The sequence below is a fragment of the Vombatus ursinus genome, unplaced genomic scaffold (genome assembly GCF_900497805.2).
Source record: "Vombatus ursinus unplaced genomic scaffold, bare-nosed wombat genome assembly UNPS02014781.1, whole genome shotgun sequence".
Classification (NCBI taxonomy): domain Eukaryota; kingdom Metazoa; phylum Chordata; class Mammalia; order Diprotodontia; family Vombatidae; genus Vombatus; species Vombatus ursinus.
The window spans coordinates 29,849,755-29,871,749 of NW_020954559.1; positions in this window are offsets into that span (position 1 = coordinate 29,849,755).

Consider the following 21,995-nt stretch of genomic DNA (forward strand, 5'->3'; position numbering starts at 1 on the left):
CGTGGAAATGAACTGAAATTTCAGTTTAAGCAAGATGACTATTTTTCTTTCAGAAACATTGAGAATCTTTCTAGCAGAATGTAACTCTTAATCAGGGTTGTTTATTCACACTAAAAGTCATTGCAGGTCACATTGTTCACTTTGGTGCCATTTGGTCTGCACTTACCCCTTCCTGAACAGGAAGTCCTTAAGATTAAAGATTGTATTTTTATGGTCCCATGCCTGCCTACTGCAAGCTATTACCTGAAGAGAAATGTAACTAGGAGTCAATTTCTAGAAAGGATATTAGCCATCATTTGTGTGTGTGTCAGGATGAAAAATAGAAGGAAATCAAGGTAGAGCATTATGAGGTAGTGGGTGGAGACTGAGAAAGGAAAAAAAACATTATAAGAAACATCGAAGTAATTGTTTGGGAGTTGGAAAATACATATTTTAGTATTACCAGTGAGTTTTTTCCTTTGAGGTTTGAGGAAAGATTCATCAGTTATGACATACTTAGGTTATAGTAGAAAGAGAAAGAGAAAAAAGAGGTGTGACTCACTATAATACCAGGGATGCATATTGTGGGTGAACATTGAAAGCTGTCATTAGAGTCTTCAGTCTTCTACCAATGATTGCCTTTTACAGAAGACCCTTTTCCAAAACAATGTCTTGGCAAAAGGAAACATAAATATTTGAAGAAAGTAAACTGCCTGAGAGTTCAGAAAAGGGAATGTTTTCTGGTTTGGTTTTCTTTTGTTTTAGCCTGTCTTGATGCTGTGGCTGTTCCGATAATTGTTCAGATAGGGCACAGTTTGAAATTCCAGTTTCGGAGAACTGTATATAACTTCTCTGCTTATTCTTCATTTCATCTACATGTATTACCTTCTATAATATTTGTGTGTTATATCGAACATTTATTGAGGCAAGGTAAGAAAAGATGCTATGTATGTTAAAGTCAGCATTAAAAAAAATAAATCCTTGGGTATGCAGGACCATTTTTGTTCCCCTCCTCTTGCTTTTTCATGATTCAAAAGTTCAGATATTTTTTCTTCCATAGGCTAGAGTAGATTACTGAAAGTCTTGGGATTTGGGGATTGTGCATGGGGACAAACATTGACTTGCCCAAATTGTGATTTGACGCAGAAATAAGGTAATATTGACAATGTCTAAAAAGAATAGTCAAAGACTATGGGTTTAGATTCTACCTTTGTCACTTAGTACTTCTTACTACTCAATGACCTTGAGAAAGCCACTTAACTTCTCTGTGTCCTCATCTATAAAGTGAAGATGTTGGTCTGGAAACCCTCTGAGATCCCTTCCACCTCTGAAGCAATGATCCTATTATTTTGTGAACATTTCATACCCTTTAATTTTCTTTTTAGAACCATTATAAAATTAGCCTTCTATCAATAGTAAATGTTCAAGTCATATCTATACATATATAAAACAGAGCTTTGGTTTAAAAATGTTTTATTAAGCTCAATTCATTGAGCTAAATAAAATGAATTATTTGATTGACTTTTAGATTCCATTAGGTACTATTTTGATTAATACTGGAATTATAAGAAACACTTAAATAACCTCATTAAAATTCTAAAACATATTTAGGAAATCCTTTGTGTAAGAAACTGCAGTATAGTATGGAATACAGGAATACAGAGGAATTTCCCTTCTGAGAGAGTAGCAATTAGAACAAACTGTCACATCTTGCAACTGACCAGTTAGGACTTCTCGTAACATAACTATCCCTTTGGGGAAACAATGATGTTCAGGATAGCAAAAAAAAAAAAAAGTCTCTTTTCTACATACTCCTATTCTCTGTTCTCTTTTTCCCTTATTTATGGGCAAAGCCTCTCTACACAGGCTGTCTTACACTATCTTTTTCTTTCTTTTCACTGATAAACTGCTATCAAGCCCCTAACTTCATTACCTACTGTGGTTCTTTGAAATAACGATGTAAAATGCGTGAAAGAGAAAAATGATCTCTTTCACCCTTGCCATTTGGATTTTTCAGATATGTCAGGCCGCAAGTATTATTTTAATTTGCTTTGGATATCTATGGTCTATATTTTAATACTAAAATAGACTGCCCTCATACAAATTTCCCGACGCATTAAGAGCAGCTTCCTTCCATTTTGTAAAAGCCAACTTTGCACTTATCTGACAGTGCTGGGAAAGCTTGTTTTCCTGTTTTTTTTTCCTTTTCTTTATATAGACTGTATTTTGTAAACAAGAGGTAGATGTTTTATACCAATGATTTAGGAGTTTGTGTTGATAACGACTGAGAGCATATTTGTGAGAACTTACGATGACATGCTGGGCTCACCACTTTGAAATTAGCTCTGCTGATCAGTTTTATTTCTGGCAATCAGTGAGAATGACTGCTTTATAAACCTATGTCCTGATACTTTAGAGAAACAGGAAAGCATTTTCACAGCTCATTCACATAACCAATGAAATGTGAAATAGGTTCCATGGTTAGCTAGAAATCTTAGAGTTTTTTTGAGTTCCAACCATCAGAGCCCATCTCTATTGTGCTTTGCATTAGTTTACAGAGACAAATATGGATGCAGGGCCTAAGAAATCATTTTCTCTCTGACATATTTTCTATTTTTTGCAACAAATTTTGTGGAGGAAAGAGAAAGGAGAGAAAGAAAGGGATCATATTATTTCTCTGTTTTTTCCTCTTTTTCTTCTAAGTTAAAACTCTTTAATGAATCTGTCACAGAGCAAATGGGGGAAACAAAGTGCTTAGCTTTGTTCAAATTCTCTGACAAGTAGTCCTTATGCAGGATCTATGAATACAGTAAAATGGATTCTCACAGGTATCAATATGTGCATGTACATAGTTACCAGAAGACTGTAAATCTACACCCAAGATCAGAGATTGTTGCTAGTGCTATTATAATGTGTCGAAAAGAAAAGAAAAAAAAGCACTCTGATAAAATGTATTTGGAATTCCGTTGACTTGAATGAAGTAAATTGAACCTGGCAGACAAGAATGATCACAGAGTAAAAAAAAATTAAATTAAAATTAAAAGCCTCATTAAATTTTTCAAATCTTCCTCCCCTTCCCACAACAGACTTGATTGACATTTAATAGTTAAGCTAGTACATTTGTTTTCAAGAGTGAAGTTCCCACAGCACAAAAATAACACTATAGTCCATGCCTGGCAGCTTGTGGACAAGTGCAGTGAGCATGGAGAGACTCTGATGAGTCTATTGAGAAAGCAGCTGTTTCTGCTTCACTTCTGACCTGTTGGTGCACTCCTGCATAGCTGTGTTCAAAACCCTTTCACTCTTTACCCAGCGCCTCTTGCCATTCACTGCAATAGAAGCAAGGCTTGTATTAGTTTCTAGCTACTTCAAGAAACAGATGCGGCAATTACCTCTAAAAGTGCTAGCGAGATGGACCCTGAATGGTAGCCTGTTTTTATTATGGCTGCCCATCCAGGGAATACTTTTATTGCTAGCAATCAGTGTTAGAGCTTCAGTATCAATTGATCATTTTTGCTTCTAACAGTTGTGGACACATATGGCACTGGGTGTTGAATGTGGAGAGGAACAAATCATGTTTGTAATTGCACGGTTATATTATTGTCTTATCAATGAATACCGCAAAATGAGGAATCCAAATAGTGCTACAAAAAATACTAGCTAAACTGAGTGAGTGCCTGAGCCACGGTCTGTCTTTCTGTCAAAGAAATAATTAGGGAACACACAGACACAGATGGAGATGGGATAATGGTGATTTATTTTAAGGTGCTAACAGAGAATTATGAGTATTTTTTAAAAATATATGTTTGGAGCTCAAAGTAATTTGCTAGCTAAAGTCAGTTTGACATAAATTGATCATTTCCTTATTAGAACAAAAACCTGATAGATTTTTCTTATTATCCTGACACTAAACCTCATCCTCATTTTACTTTCCAATGGTAATTATCCACCAAGGAATTTAGCAAGGGCCCACCATCCATATCAAGCAAAATGTACAATGCATAAGAATTCTGACAGAGGTAATTATTTAGGGTTGAAATATTGAAAATAGTAAATGATACCCTGCATAGATTGAGAGGGTTAAAGGTCATCTACTTTGCTTCAGTAAATACAATGTAGGCTCCAGGCAAATGGGTGGCTATTCAACAGCTAAATGTCAACAGTGAAGTACATTCCACAGCCACCTTCAGTGTCTTAACACATTATACTGCCAGTCTTAAAAAAAAAAAAAGGCAAAAACAAAATTCCTTTTTATTGTAAACTTGACAATCATCAACAAAAATAATGATTTCACAATACAAATAAAAGGAAATGCAAATAAAATACAAATAAATACAAATCAAAATACAAATGAAAAGGAAAGAGACTTGTAGAAGAAACTGAAAACTATTATCTGTGGTTTTTTTTAAAGAAGTACACACACATATGTGTACATATATTATAAATAGCTTAACAGAGTAATAGTAAAGCTACTATAGTTGTTTGTTTCCCCTTTTGCACCTGTTTGCTTACCTATGTGCATTTAAAATCTTTTATTGCTTTTTTTGGCATATCTATCACTATCCGTGATTAGCCACAATCCTCCTACCCTCAATTGACGAATAAATATAGAGTGTGTAGGGCAGTTAGCTGGCACAGCAGATAGAGTGATGGGCCTGGAATTGGGAAGACTCATCTTCCTGAGTTCAAATCTGGTCTCAGCCACTTGCTAACTGTGTGACCCCTGGGCAAGTCATTTAACTCTTTTTGCCTCAGTTTCCTCATCTGTAAAATGAGCTAGAGAAGGAAATAGTTAACCACTCCAGTATCTTTGCCAAGAAAACTCCAAATGGAGTCACAAGGATACCAGCAACAGATGTATGGGTTGAAAGAGTTAATTGAGCAAAAACTTTCTGGAGATCCTTACTGCATATTGAATTAAGTTCATACTTCTTGACTGACATTCAGCACTGCCCATAATCTAGTTTCATATCACTTTATAGCTTTATTTTGTCTGACTTTCCATTACTCTATGGAGCAGCAGCATTGTTTAATGTGATCGTGCCTTTCACTTGGAGCCAGGCTGCAGGTCTGGTTTTGAATTCACCTTGGATACCTGCTAGTTGCATGATTGAAGTCAAATCTCTTAACTTTGTCTACTTCGGTTTCTTTATCTGTAAAATCTGGATGAGTATTACATTATCTATTTAATGGGGTTGTGAGGAAAGTGTTTTTGAAACCTTAAAGTGCTATGTAAAAGTGAGTTATTATTACTTGATGCCTTAACCAAACTGGATTATCTTTTGTCAAGTGAAAAGAACCTATAGATTACTCTTAACTTTCTTGCATTTCTTTGATCATGAATTTCTCCTTGCTTAGAGCATCATCTCTTCATTAATCAAGCAATCAATAAACATTTACTAAGCCCCTACTATGTTCCAGGAGCTATGCTGAAGAATACAATTTCCTGCATGAAGCTTCCCTGATTTTTTACAATCACAAATATGTTTTTCCTACCTTGGACTTCATAACATATGTTCTATACTGCTTTAATGCACCTAAGATTTATTACTTTAGTTCTGCATTAACATATATTATTGACTATTTGTGTTTGTGTTTTATCTACTACTAGAGTATATGCTCTCTGTATATGGAGATTTCCTTTTTCCAAAACTTTATATCTCCAAGAAGACCCAGAACAGTGTGCTGTACACAGTAGGTGCTTAATCAATGTGTGTTGAATTGAATCGAACACTCCATTCCATTCTCAGAAAGCTGAATATGCTTACACAAACTAGCATGGACATGAGACTTGCTAAGGTCAATTTGTTTCTTTGCTCTAGTATGAGCATTATCTATGGATCTTTAGCCTCAAGAGACAGCATTATCTATGTGCCCTCCTAGGCAGGAAAAAAAAAAAAAAGAAGATGAGACTCCCAGTGAGCCACATGTCTCCGTTAATCTTTTCTTTTGAGGTAGAAACCTGCCTAACTGGAAAAATAGACCAGCATCAGCAGCAACCTTTGCTCACACTCTACAGCTTTCATAAAAGCAGCTTGTCCATAAAAATGGATTCCATAAAATGAAGGGGTCCTTGTATGGAGCTGGGGTAAGGGTGGGTGTGGAGAATACAGAAGCCTTAGTGTTGAAAGTTGTACATCTGAAAGTATGTAGACCATATCACTTGCTGGGTTTCACTTCATAGATAAAATACTGGCACGTAGTATGAGTAAGCCTATTTTTGAGGCATAATGATATTGTCTTTCAATGCTTTGATTCCATTCCTTTCCTCTGGTTTGTCGATTGATCAATATCACCAGCTATATTGCTAATTCTAATTTAAGCCAAACTTCTACTTCATCTTCTTAGGATCACAAGATCCTAAGATGAGGCTGCATTGGACCTTAAAGATCATCTAGTTCCTCATTCATTTTACACATAAGGAAATTGAGGTCCAAAAAAGGTGAAGCAACTTCCTAATATCACACTGGTAGATAGAAGCAAAGCAGAAACTCAAATTCAGGGCTTTAACCTCAAATTCAGTATTTTTCCAAATACCACCTTTAAGTTTCTCCTCCAACCAGGTATATCTTGTGCATAAATAAAGAGCAGACTATAGTGAACAGTAACAATGTAATCTTTCAGCCATAGGCCAATTTAAAAACAGTTTATCATACAATGAGAATAAAGAAAATGTCTTTATTTACAAAATAAAGTCTAGACATGTTAAAATCATGTTTATCACTGGAATCCTATAATTATTATTATTATTATCAATAACTCTTTGGACATTTAGATCTTATATGGTTGAAATGGAACATAATAATCTATTGTTTAATAGAATTATTAACAAGGATGGGAAGTTTCTTTTAAAAAATAATTATAGTCTGTTCAGATGTTTAGGTTACCTATATGCAGGTAATTATTTTCCATCCTGTAAAAGACCAATTGGAAAACTCCTTTTTAATTCACTCTGAATCCATATCTTGCAATCAGATCCCTCCTGAGGCTGGTCCATGCTCTTGGGACATCAGTTCTGGACTTTTAGCCAGTTTAGCACCCAAAGCCCTTCCAAATTTTCACAGTTGGCAGGTTTTCTCTGCCTCAGTCACTAGAACTTTATTCACTTGCTTGATCTGTTTTGGTTATTTAAAGAGGATGAACTTAGTTTACCCTCCTTATCAGCTGGGATGGTCTACAATTCCCTCTGCTTCCTATGTAGACATAGGAGATATTATAATAACCAGTATAAGACCTTAACAACTTTTTCCAATTGTTGACTTGTCCATAGAAGGAACCTAGAAGGGAGTTTTGTCATCATGTACGGAGTCTAGATCTCACCTTTTACATATAATTCAATCAGAGAGAAGTGTTTTCTACTTTCTCTTAAAGAAAAGAGAAACATTCTTCCTCCTTGCAGGTATTTTTTTAGCTTTAGTTGGTCAAGATATTACTCAAATCTAAATTTCATAGCATTTCTTTTACCAATCAAAATCAGTCCTAGAACTTCTATAAACTTAGCTCTTATAAAAAGCACTTTATTTTTTAAAAGGTGTCTTTTAAACCACAGACAATAAGCAGAAACCACAATGAGATTTTTATACTGAAATTTATCATTGCTTTATTACAACATTTTTATTGGCTTTTTGTTATTTAAAAAAAATCCATCTGGTTTCCCCATGCAAGCAAGCTTATAATGAGAGTTGATAACATGGTAACCCAGAAAGACATTTTCAAAGATTTATTCATCTTTGAGATCTAACTTCTATTCAAACTAGCCAATGAGCTGGCAAGCAAATTAGCCAATGAGTAGGGCTGGCCTGTAAATAGTCAATGAAGGCAGGATCCAAAGACCAGTAGGAATCAGAAAATGGATTCCTTGGTCTTACTGGTTTTGTTTTTTTCGTGAGGCAACTGGGGTTAAGTGACTTGCCCAGAGTCACACAGCTAGTGAGTGTTATGTGTCTGAGGCCAGATTTGAACTCAGGCCCTCTTGACTCCAGGGCCAGTGCTCTATCCTCTACACCACCTAGATGTACCTTCTTGGTCTTACGGTTAATCCTCTTCTAGAGGCACAATGGGCTAGGTTAAGTAGTACAATGGATAGAGCACCAGACCTGAAGGAAAACTCATTTTTTCTGAGTTCAAATCAGGTTTCAGACTTAGCAAGTAATTTTAACCCTGTTTGCCTCAGTTCCTCATCTATACAATGAGCTAGAGAAGCAAATGGCAAATCACTCCAGTATTTTGGCCAAGAAAATCCCAAATAGAGTCATGAAGAGTCAGACATGGCTGATATGACTGAATAACAAGAGGTATGTTCTCTTTTGTTTGAAAACACTGAAAATCATAAGGCTTAACAATTCAGACAAGTTAGGATGTCTATTTTTCATTGTCATTACTTAAATCAATTAACTTATCAACTTCAACAAATGTTTACTGAGTTCCTACTATGTGCCAGGCACTATGCCAAGCTTGATGACTTCTCCTTCCATGTTTTGTAATATCTGTTTAATCTCAAATTTGTTGAAACCAGAAGCTAAGGATTATGTTGAATAATTATCTTTGATAATTTAATGATAACCATTATGATAATCATGAAAGATATAAAATGTTATCAGTCCATAATTGCATAAAAATTAAACTATTTCATTACTAAATTAATCAGTTTAATTTTCCAAACTCTGTATTACAAGATGTGATGGAATAAATCTCTCCTCTGTAGATTTGTATGGGGTGGGAAAATTTGCCTTCCCCTAAAAAGAAGAGGAGAAGAAGTCAATGGAAGACTAATTCTCATTTCACTTCATAAGCTATGTAATTGTATAGTTGTGTTCTATGAATCAGATGGGAGAACTGGAGTTAATAAACTTAAGTGCCGAATTTATCTAATTTCATGGGGTACTCTTTATTTTTGTCTGATATCTTTCTTTCATTCTTTTCTTATTCTTTCCCTCTCCTAAGACCAGATTTGAACTCATGAAGTCTTCCTGACTCCAGGCCCAGCTGGAGCTGAGCCATCCAGTCCAACCCATATACAAATAAAAATTCTCTCTATGACATACCAGATTAGTGGTCATTCAGCCCATGTATGAAGACCTCCAGTGAGATTCTTACAGGATAGGCTATATGTAAATCTTAAAACAATTCACTTCATTTCTGGATAGTTCTAATTGTTAGGAAGTTACCCTCACTCCCTGTAAATGAAACCTAAATTGACTTCTTTACAAATCATCTTTTGCTCCTAGTTATGCTGTATAGAGTCAAGCAAAACAAATCTGATCTCCATGTGGCAGCTTTTAAAATACCTGGAGGTGGTTTTTATGTGCCACTTAAGTCTATTATTTTCCAGGCTAAACCTCACCAGTTCCTTCATGTGATTGTCATATAACATGGACTTGAGGATTTTTAATTTTCATCCTGGTCATCCTCTTCAAAGTGTTCTCCAGCATATTAATGTATTTCTTAAAACGTGACACCACTGTCAGACACAATTCTGCAGACATACATTGATCAATACAGAATGCAGTAGGACTACTATCTCTCTAGATTTGGACATGATATACCTCTCAACCTAACATCCCATTAGCTCTTTTGACCACTACATCACAATAATACAAGAACTGAAATGGACCATAAGTTCAGCCAAGGATTAAGCAGAAGGAGAAAAGTAAGGGGGAATCATGTATGGAAAAATTTCAGAGTTCCTTCAATGATTCCAAACTCCTCCCTGAAGTGAAGCCTTCTCTATTTAATACCATTATCCTACTAGTATTGTTGCATCATAACTAAAATTCAGTACCATCCAGAAGGTAATGGAGAGGCCTATGTTAGGTGGCACCAGGCTATAATACTTAACAGGACTATGAGAAAGAATTGAAGTAAAAGATGTCATCAAAGAATTGTAAGATTGAAAAAAAGATGATTTCTTTAGGTGGCAAGAGCTAGAGATAAATGGCAGATAGCCTATATACTCCCTAATACCCTGGAAATGTCAAGAGAAAATGAAGAAGGACCCCAGAATGTTGGGTATTTTCCTGAAATTTGTTGGCCAAACTTAGGGGAGGACAATGCTAAGAGTCACACAGGATGGACAGATAAGAATGATATGATAAGCTGTGATGGAATGAACCTTCACATTCATGATATTGAAGATCTACTTAAATACTTAATGCACTTAAATATTTAACTATTACATTTTCTGGCTTATATTGATGTGGATTTCACTAAGCCCCTTAGAGCTCCTCTTTTATATAATAATGATAACAATAATAATAACTAGAATTAATATAGTGTTTTACACTTTGCAAAACAATTTACAAATATTATTTCATTTTATCTTTGTAACAGTCCTGGAAAATAGGTGCTATTATTAGTCACACAGTCCATACATATCTGAGGTCAAATTTGAACTCAGGTCCACCTCTCCTCAGGTCTACTGCAGAACAGAATAAATAGAAGTCTTCTTTCCATTCATGCTTGACAAAATACATTATAGAATTAGAGCTTGCATTGGTCAGGATCATTGCTGTTTTAGAAATGGTATAAATGGGACTCTCAATTGACCAGAATGAGAAGGCTGATTTTAAATGTACATAGCGGTCATTTATTAAGAATTACATATAGATGATCTGTGGATTCAGTTAAAAGATTATTTCTTTGAAAAAGTACAGTAATAAGGTAAACCTTCTAATAAGTAGCATTTAAAAAATATGATCACTTTCAAAGGTATGTTAATTTTGTGACAAAAATGTAGTGTAGGTTTTGTCTCCACACTGATTTTTGTAGAAGGGCTATTTTCATTTGCTAGAAGTTTGATTGACAGTTCCCTACTAAGGAGGGAAAATGAATTTCAAAGTCAAACCTAAGAAAAACTGTATTTTCCCTGCTCTCCCAGGACTTTTGTTGCTCCAGGTGTTACAGGAAAAACAAATCTCTCAACTGGTCTAGTCCTTAATAACAGTATTATTAAGATCCCCAAGCACAGCTGATATTGCTCTTCCAGAGTCTGGGGAACTCCATTCATTTATTGATGCACTTGCCATGAAGGGATTACATTTTGCTTTGTTTGAAGGACCTGAGAGCCCTTATTATTTTTGTTTGTTGAAACACTGTGGTGCACATTAAAGAGAGGGAGAGAGAGAGAAGGAAAACAAAACAACAGAGTCCCCTCACTGCTGATTGCCCTTTTTTATTCGCTTGAAAAGCTTCTTGGTTGATTGATTTGTGATTTGGATCACCATGTCTCTCTCTCTCCTCAACTCAGCACTGAAATTTTGTGACTGGCGTGCACAGCTGACATGCAGCAGCATATTCCTAAGGTTAAAGTTTACGATGGGGATACTAACTGACTTGTTCCACCACATTTTACACAGAAGGACAGCCAAGTTTCAATTCTTCATGGTGGTGGAGGATAGGGATAGCATATATAAATGAAGTTCACAGAGGAACCAAACCTGTTGTTTTATTTCTTGCTTAATGGTTCCGTAGTCTCCCTCATCAAACCTGAGCTAAATCTGAAACCAGTGTTCTGCTAATGGTGGAGTAATTACAGCAATGACCACAGGCAAGATATTGGATATGATTATTTCATGCTTCTTTGTACCTATAATACTAAAAAATGTAAGACTGAGAAAGTTCCCAATTGTATAATAACAGATCAGGTAATAATTAATATAATACTACCACTTATTTTTTTTTTCCTAGAGGCTGGATTTCTAGTACATGGTACACTGAGAAAAACACTTGATTCTTTTACTTTCTACCTGTGTGACTTTAGGGAAATCATTTAATTTCCCTGGTCCTCAGTTTCCTCATCTGTAAAATGAAGGTGCTAAATATATAATTCTTAACAATAATCTTAAAGTTACAGAAAAACAAGCATTCCTGCAAAGTGAATGGACTTCACTTACAAATGAATGCCTATCCACTGGCTCATCTTGGGTTTGCTCAGATTATATGAGGTCTTGTGGCTTACTAGTTCCAAATCAAGCAGAGAGATATAAAGCAAAAAACAAACCAAAACAAACCAAAACAAAAAAAAAAACAAGCCAAGACCAAATAAACAAAACAAAAAATGAGGAAGAGATCTAAGGGGATGTTGGGCCAGAAAAAAGAGAGATCTGAAATGAGTGCTCATAGGCAGGGGACTACCTAAGGATGCCTGTAGTTAAGGGGTAGAACCAATGGCAAGGGAAGTATGAACAATTTGAGAGAGACAGAGACAGAGACAATATAAGAAACCTTGTCAACAAAGGAGGATTTGTATTCTATGAGGCATCAAAAGAAAGCATATCTCTTCTTAAACACATGATTTTATATATCTTTGTACAGAGCTTGTCACAGTTCTCTGAGTAGAGTAGGTAACCAATAAATGATTGTTGAATGAATCAATAACATTTTTCCAAAAGGGTTTTGGTGTTGTGTTGTCTGGAAAATTCACTAATGTAGAACATCTCTTTTTTTGATGATAGTAATTTCACTATTGACCCAGACAGAGAGACAGATACAAATGAGGGTCAATAAAGACTTATCTTCATATATAGGTTCAATTACTTTTCAACTGTTGTCACTTTGGTTGCCTTCTTACCTCCATTGGGTGGATCCTGTAAATTATGTATCGTTACAACAAAGACTATTACGAAAATCACATAAACATATGGTATCATCAACATAGTCTCATTCTGTGCCCTTCCATCCTCAGGGACTAGAAAGGTCATTTCGACATAGAGAGATACTGCAATTTGCATGCATTTTAGCTGTTAGAAGATCACATTAAAAGAAATTATGAAAAGTAAGAACAATAAGGAGGAATAAGGTCTGAATTGAAACTGTAAGATAAAGGGAACATCTGAAAAAATGCTCTCCTGATATTACATCATGAATACTACTTACATCTTTATGAGTTAAGGTGAATGGTACACATTATTATTATTATCCTAATTTGTATATTCATAAATCAAAGAATGGGGCAGCTAGGTGGACAGTGGATAGAGTGGCAGGCCTGGAGTCAGGAAGATCTGATTTCAAATATGACCTCAGATACTTACTAGCTATGTGACCCTGAGCAAGTCACGTAACTATTTGCCTCAGTTTCCTCATCTGTAAAATGAGCTGGAGAAGGGAATGGAAAAACCACTTCAGCGTCTTTGCCAAGAAAACCCCAAATGAGGTCATGAGGACATGACTGAAACAACTGAACAACAACAAAAACTAAATAGTAAAAATAAACTTAATCCACACAATAAAACTTCACTAATAAGAATGTCTGAAGGAAGACCTGAGTTCAAATCTCACCTCAGACATTCACTACTTATGTGACCATAAGCAAGTCACTTGTTTGCCTGACTCCACAGGAGGAGGAAATGGCAAACCACTCCAGTATCTTTTCCCAAGAAAACCCCATATGGCATCACAAAGAGTTGAGCATGACTAAATAGCAACAACAAAAACAACAACAACAGAAACGACAACAACAACAACAACAACAACAACAACAATGAAAAGGCCAGTCTCCTTTAATGAAAAGATTGAATTGTGTAATGTTTGCAAATGCAGGTTTGTTATTTTCTAGTACATTCAATTAGATGACAACAATACCATGTAGACTAGGAGAAGTCCTTAGAAAACTTGCTTTAGTGAATTTATAAAATGCTTTAAATTAGATATTGGTGTTTTATATATACATGTATATATATGCTTCATATATGTTTGACATTTCTTTTTAATCATTTAATATTCCCCATGCTTATTTACACTATCAATCCAACAGTAAACACTTGTCAAGCTCTTCCTGTATTCCAGGTACTATGTGGAGTATTCAACAGCTCCTGACCTAAAGTAGTTTTCATTCTATTGAATTGAAGCTAGCTATTATGTTATTTCTGAGCCTCTTCTTTGGCTAAACAACCCCAGTTCCTTTAACTGAGCCTTGTGGCATAGCTTCTCTACACTTGGCTTATTTGGCTAGGAGGACTTATTCTCCCTAGGATGCAGACTGCCTCTGAATGATCAGAAATAACAAATTTAAAGAGTCAAAATTGAGATGAAAATAATAACCTGTATTTGCTTCTCAAATTTGATAAACTTGCAGACTTTACAGTGTTGCACATTATTTTCAAATGATCTCTTTCCTGTTAGTGTGAGATTCCTTCTCCAGCCCCTACACTGACTTATATACTTCAGCAGCTTCCAAACTATTTTTGAAGCTGAATGAACTGAGGTTTAAAACAAAACAAAACAAAACAAAAAACAACCCACAGATGATTACCTTACTCCTATCCCAAGTCTGGTCGAAAGTTCTTTTGGTCAAAGGCGCCATGGTGATGGTAAGAGTTGGGTTGATTTTGGACTATTTAATAAATAAAAACATCTTATGTTATCTCAAGTTAGCTGTCTTTTTTTCTTCTGAGAATATTAATTTAGTATTTAACTTCTAGTTGCTATTTTGCTGAACAGTCTATTTTCTAGTTTTGTTTATTTCATTCTCCATCAGTAGCTCTATTTGGCTTTTACTCCACACCCCTTTCCCCTTCTTTTCTATGTCGTCTTTCCCTTTTATACTGTAAGCTCCTTGAGGGCCAGTACTATTTCTTTTTAGCATCCCTGACACTTTGCACAGTGCCTGGGACATCGTAGATGCTTAATAAATGTTAACTGAATTGAATTAAATTGAATTAGAACAAATTTGTCAATATGGACATGGTTCAATTTCTCTAGGAGCATATTGAGTGGTCATTGGATAAAAATTATAAATTAAGTGTGCCAATAGTTAAATTAGCAATTTGTAGTTGGTTTAAGAATGGTAGGGTTTTTTTTTTTTGTTTGTTTTTTTGCATACCTTACATTTTTTCTGCCACTTGGCCACTATCATTGCAGGAGCTGGAGTGGAGAATAGAAAGGCACTGAGGAATGTTTAGTATTTTTATATTTCATACATTTCCATTGCCAGAGAATTCATCTCCTAAACTTAGGATGATTAACCTCTGCATATTTAGCTAACTGGACCTAAAAGAAATAGGTGTAGTCTGTCTTCAATCCTATCTGGAAAGCTTTGTCAATTTGATAGAACTTGCCAGATATTGTATTCTTCTGGTATAACCTTTGTGGATCCATGATTACTCCCCAGACATAATGAGGCAATCATAACTGCAGGGGAAAGCAAAACAAAGCAATTTGTTGAACAATCTACTAAGAATCAACAAGAAAGGATAAAACAAAACAAAACAGAGAGTCATGCTTACCAAAGATGCTGCCTAGGGTCCTTGAGTATGTCCTGTTCAGAATCCAAATAGAAGAGAAACTGCCAAGCAATGTTGAAGTTTTCCAAATGGCACTATGCTGATTACATTAAAACCTAGAGGCCAGAATGACAGAATCATAGACATTCAGAGTTATAAGAGGTCTCAGAAATCATCTAGTCCAATCCATTCCAAAATGAGAATTTCCATTATATCATCTCTGAAAATGGTCATAATGTGGTCTCTCTTTGATACTTTCCCATGCTGGTGTATCTTCTGTCTTCCCAGGTAGTCCATTCTTATTTTCAAAAATCGTAATTATTAGGAAACTTTCCCTTACATCCAGCCAAAGTACATCTCTTTTCACTTTCTACGCATTGCTTTTAGTTTTGTTACTGGAGCCAATTCAACCAAGTCTATTATCTATTCCATGTGATAGCCCTTCGAATAATTGTCATCCTTTTCTTCCCCTCACCCCAGTCTTCTCTCTATGCTAAATATTCTCAATTTCTTTAATAGATCATTGTACACTCTCACATCTCCTTAACATATTTGTTGTCCTTCTGCCGACATTTTCAGTTTTGTCAATGTTCTTCCTAAAATGTAGTGCCAAGAACTGAATGTCATAGTTTGACCAAGGCTCAATGGAGCCTCCTCAGTGACATTTTTAGTGTAAGCTGCCCCCCCCTTTTTCAATTACCCTTTTGAAAGAGATTGGTTTGTTCATCTAAACTAAAAAAAAGCATATGAATAATGCATACCTATATAGAGGAATAAAGATTAGACCTGTGATTTCACTGATATGGGAACTCCCAGGTGGGGAAATTTGCTCCACCAATAATCAGCACCTTCACTGTAACTTACAGTCTGAGAGAGCTGCCTTGACCATGATCAGAAAGCCATGTATGTCAAAGGCAGGTCTTGAACCCAGGTTTTCTGGTTTTGAGCTGTATCCTCAAGACACAAAATAAAAAGGAAAAAAAAACCTACATGTTTTAAAATATTTATAACAGTTTTCTTTGTGGTGTCAAAGAACTGGAAATTGCAGGGATGCCCATCAATTGGGGAATGGCTAAACAAGTTGTGGTATATGAGTGTGATGGAATACTACTGTGGTATAAGAAATGATGAGCTCAATGACTTTAGAAAAAATATGGAAAAACTTGCTTGAAATAATGAAGATTGAAATGAGCAGAACCAAGAAAATATTGTATACAGTAACAGCAATATTGTTTTAAGAATGACTGAGAGAATAAGTTATTTTGACTTATAAATATCCAAATTAACTATAAAGGACATGTAAAGAAAGATGCTATCAGCATCCAGAGAAAAAGCTGATAAATAGAAGTAGTGAATATAATAATTTTGCACATATATACCTATTTGTGTCTAATGGTAGTCATTTCTAGGGTGGCGGGGGGGAGGTGGAAGGGAAGCAAAAAAAAGGAAAAACAAGAAATTTACATGATGATTTTGTTGTATATTTGAAAGGAATAGCAAGTTGTGCATAGTAGATTTGCAGTTTCATGTGCAATCATCTATTTTAATTGAACTATGTTATGGAAATGTTTGTTTTATTCCATAAATTAAAAATAAAATAAATTCAATTTAAAAGAATGTATACATACATATCTCCAGACCTGTCACACACATTGATGTATATATATACATATGTGTGTTCATGTGTGTATATTTGTATATACACACACACATATGTATCTATATATATATATTTCAGACAGATGCTGTAGGGCTATAGAAGAAAGAAATTTAGATGGATCACACTTGGGAAAATATTAAGCATTTTCATCGATCCCAAATATCTGTTGCTATAGAAGCCTTTGTCTTTAAACCAATTTTCTTCCTGGGGTGCTATTTGACTATGAATCATAGAATACTGTGATCCTCCATAGAAGAATGAAAGGTGTGGGTGACCTATGGGGCAAGGGAAAGAACCATCATGTGTGTAAGTTGGCTCCAGCATAGCACTGATCATGACATATATAAGAAACATGTATGTGGAAGCAGCTAGGTGGAGCATTGGATAGAGCACTGGCCTTTGAGTCAGGAGGACCTGAGTTCAAATTCCTCCTCAGACATTTGAGACTTACTAGCTGTGTGATCCTGGGCAAGTCACTTAACCCTGATAGCCACACAATGTTCAGAGGACCAGAGGGACTCCGCCAGTGTTGTTGTCTGGATCTTCTATGGAGGATTTTTGGGAAGCCAAGTATAAGACTCAGAGACAATAAGAAGGCCTAGAGGAGTTGCTACTTTGTTACAGAAGGATTAAATTGCACCAATTAGATCATAAATCTACAGAAGTGTCAAAGTAATGACTCTCTAATCTTTAGTTTTTAAACCTGAAAAACTGATTCTTTCAGTAATACAAAAAATGCAGAGATAAAGTAAACTTATTATTTAAGCTATCAAATTAGTTGGCTATCTACTGACTTACTGCATATATGTAATAAAGCACATATAGAACTGGCAGTCAAATAGACATAGCCGCTAGTCCTACTTCTGCTCCTTTGACTATTTATGTGACCTTGGGCACATCATTTTTCTGTATCTCACTTTTTTTTTTCACTTGTAAAATGAAGAGCTTGAATTAGAAAAGAGAGATGAGAATCATGACTTGCTGTAATCAGCCTGTCAATCCCTTGGGTGCTGCAGGAACCAGAATAAGACATAATTGGAATGTGTTTAACAAAATAAATGAAAATATAACATAACATACATAATGTTAATCTATGTTTTTCGAAATCAATATCCAGCCAGCAAGGATCCATTTCTATTTGGGTCTAACACCATCAAACTAGATAATCTCTTTCAAGGTCCCTTTCAGCTTCCAAATGCTGTTCTGCAGCAAACATGAATTTATAGAAGCATCTTTTTTTTATATAACAAGAAGCTTTATAGGTATATATGATATTTTTTTAAATTGGAATCACACTTTTAAGATTAGCAGAACTATTTGCAGAAAATTTGAGAGCAATTTGATATCTGCACAATCATCGAATAAAAATAGGAAAAATCAATCTCAGACAGAAAGAAGGCATTTGTTTAGCACTTACTGTATGCCAGGTTCTCTGCTAAGGGCTAGAGATACGTATACAAACAGAAAGAAAGACAGTCCTTGCTCTTAAGGATTTAACATTTTAATTGGGGAAGATAACATACAAAAGAGAGGTGGAAAGCAGGGAGGGGCAAGGACCTGGTAAAGAAAAATCTGAGGATAGCCAGGAGAAGAATGAGACTTGGCTGGCTTGAGTGCCCTTCTTAAATGGAGGTTATGGAAGGAGACATCCAATCAGAAATGGAGCCCTGGGGCCTTTCAATGTGTGAATTCCAGGTCTGGTGTGAGCTTCTAGAATACAGAGGGCATGATGGAGAAAATCTGGAGTGTGATTTAGAGAAGAATGAGCAGGTCACCCTAACTGCCCCTAACATCCATTCATGTAGTTATTCACATGATTCTTAAATGACATCACAAGAAATAATTTTATAAGTTTCCTTTATGATACATTCCTGCACTTAACTAACTTCATTTTCAAGTTTGTCCATATATCTAACCTAAATCCATCCTGTTGAAACCCCCTGTCCCCTTTTATTTTGATCTTAGAACATATGAACAGCTGGTCTTTATTCTCTTCAAAAAACAAAAAACAAAAACCCTCCCAATTTGTTGATGAGTAGTTTATCTTACAAAGTAAAATTGGCATCTATTGAACTTCATATCCCACCTCAGATGGTTGACATGTAATACCACACTTATCAGTGTCATCATTAATTAATATTAATTGCCCACCTACTATATGTATGTCACTGTACAAGGTGCTTATCATTAAAATAATACACATGATCAATGAAACCAGTGTCACTTAACATCCTACTTAGGTCTTAATTAGGGTATATGGAACATCCTCAAAAGTGATCAATTGAAAAAGCATTTTAGAAATGCTGAGCTTTTTCTTCTTTGATATTGACTCAGCTAATGTTGTCAAACTCCTGGTTTTTATTTCAGTGGTTAATTGTGCTGCTATTTGATATTCTACCTGGATCATAGGCTATGGTTAATTCTATTTCCATGAGTTCCAGGACATTCTCTTTCCATCTTGAATGCTTAGTTTTATTAGATCTCTATCCTTACCATACATGATGGAATTTAGAGGGGAAAAAACAACAGATTTTTTTTTTTTTTGGTTTACTTTCTCATTTTTTTTGTACTTCTCTCCCTGCTACAAACACATTTTCATGTGGATAGTTCTTTCTTGGAACTAGACCTTCCTCCTAAAATCTCTTTGTACTGTTCCACTACCATTGTTCAAGCAGATGGCCCCCAAAGCAACCATTCTATTCCTGGCTCTCCCAGTACCCAGTTCTGGATTTTTAAATGACATTTTGACTTCTCCAGCTGGTTGTCTCATTACCATCTGAAAATTAACATGGCAAAGAATATTTCTTTTTTCTATGATAAGCCTTCCTTTCTTACCGCAATTGGGCTATATGATTAAGGAAAAATATGCCATTAAATTGCTGTGAAATTCCTATCACGTGTTCATGCTCCACCTCTGCTACAGACACCTCCATTTCTGATAGGCTAACTGATTTCTTTTTTATATTTAATATTTTCTTTTTTATATTTACTGTTTTCTGATAGGCTTGTTAAAGGTTATTGATGGTTAAGAATAGCTTGAGAAGTGATAAATACAAAAGTTGGAAAGGTCACCCTTTTCCCAGAAACCTCACAAAGTCCCTACTGGATTGAATTTGAAGAAAAAATTCTCCTTTTTTTTTTGATGGGGTGAACCCAGGAACAGTCATAAGTGGCCCCCTCATTCACTATTGCAACCAAAAGGAAGATGCTGTGGAAGAGGCCATGTGGGGAAATAAAATAAAGAAAATAGTCAAAATAAAAGCCATTCAGAAAAAGTGAATGTAACTGAGAAGGCTCACATCATGTAAGAGAATGACCCTTTTTAAAGGAGTAAATAAAAGAAAACAACAGTTTGCAAATTGAAAGGAAATTTGATTTCTCTTTTCAAGTACTTATCTGGTCATTTGATCATCACTTTTAAGTCAGCTGTAATTAGAGCTAGTCCTTTTCCTAGCCTTCTGTTAATGAGGCTTTGCTCACTTCTATTAGCAACAGTATATTGTGTTTTAATATGTATCCCTAATTTGGTGGAAGGGAGGGCTGATAAGAGTGGAGGGAAGTAGAAGGAAATGTAAAGTCAGAACAGCAGGGGTCTTTTCTAGACACTGGAAACACTTCATAACTTTGCCTTAGAACTGTCACTAGTATTAACTTCTAACCCATTAAACGCCCTTACAGGATAGCTTTAGTCAATGAAGCGGGATATGGCCTTAGCTTGGCCTCTCCATCTCCACTTCTAGCAAAATGAATGAAACACAAAAAGTTCACAGGGGAAGCAGCTGGGGAGACAGTGTTGGGAACTAGTTTCTGAAAGAGCTTTTAACTTGTCTTAACATGACTGTCCTTTACCATTTCAACTTTTATCTGCCCATTAACTCTTTAAGCTTGCTCATCCATCCATCAAAAAGAAGAGATAGCCAATGATGTGTAAAAAGATCTTATAGGTGCTGCTATGTTTAGTATGTCATCCCCTAAACTCACATGCCCATTAGCTTTTCATCTGGATACATTTGTTTTACCATAAGCACAGTTAGTAGTTCATTTGTAGTCTTAACATCATGATCTAGAGTTCTCTTACAATGAAAGATTATAAACTTATCCATTCCTGACAAATGCAGATCTGCCTATAAGACTAATCCCTAAAAATTGTGGGAACTCATTTTTCTAATATCCTAAAATTCTGAGGGACTGGAGAGAGCAAAAATGACTTAAAAACCCTGGAAACATTACTATATTTTATCAAATAGTATCTTTACTTTATACTAACCCAGCTATTTTTTTTTCCTTTTCATGCTGATGAGTCTTTTCATAGTTAACAGATGTTTCGCAATATTAACAAAACTTTAGCTTTGGACAATAAACTCTTTTACCAAAGGAATGTGTATGTGTTCAGCTATCTATGAATACTGGACGTATATCTCAAATACAAACTACATATATTGATGGCTTAAAAATAAATGCAACATTTCCCTTGTTAGATTGTGAGCTTTTTGAGGGTAGGGATTGTTTTTATCTTTCTGAAGCATCATTTGTTGTAGGTCATGAGTGGTTCAATGGGATTAAATTTGATTCAAGATCATATAATGTACAAATCCAGCAAGTAGTGAACATGCTAATGTTGACCACTTGAAAAAAATTAATAGTGTATGCAAATTAATTCAATGTTTTCCAAATATTTTAAATGTCAGATAGCATCTGTAGATGGCCTCCAATAACTATAATCTCACTTAGAATATTGACATATGAATGAGTAAAAGATAATATGTTACAAATTGCATGCATGTCATAAAACAGTATGGCACCTCAATTTTGGGACATATAGGTCATAAATGATTATCTTTATTTTATGTAGTGGATAGAGAGCCATTCCCAAAATCAGGAAGATCTGGGTTTGAGTCCTTTCTCTGACATTTTGGGTAATCTAGACCTGTGAAGTTAAACTCCAGTAGGAACTGTGGCTGCTAAATTGTACATAAGGATCTCTGCTAAGTACATGTTAACTTAGAAAACCACATATTAAAATATCTATATTCTATTACATGTTTTTTTTTATTTTCTTTAATATTTTTCAATTACATTTTAATCTGGTTTGGGCTACACAAGGGAGTGTTGGACCTCCAGCAGTATGTTTGACCCCT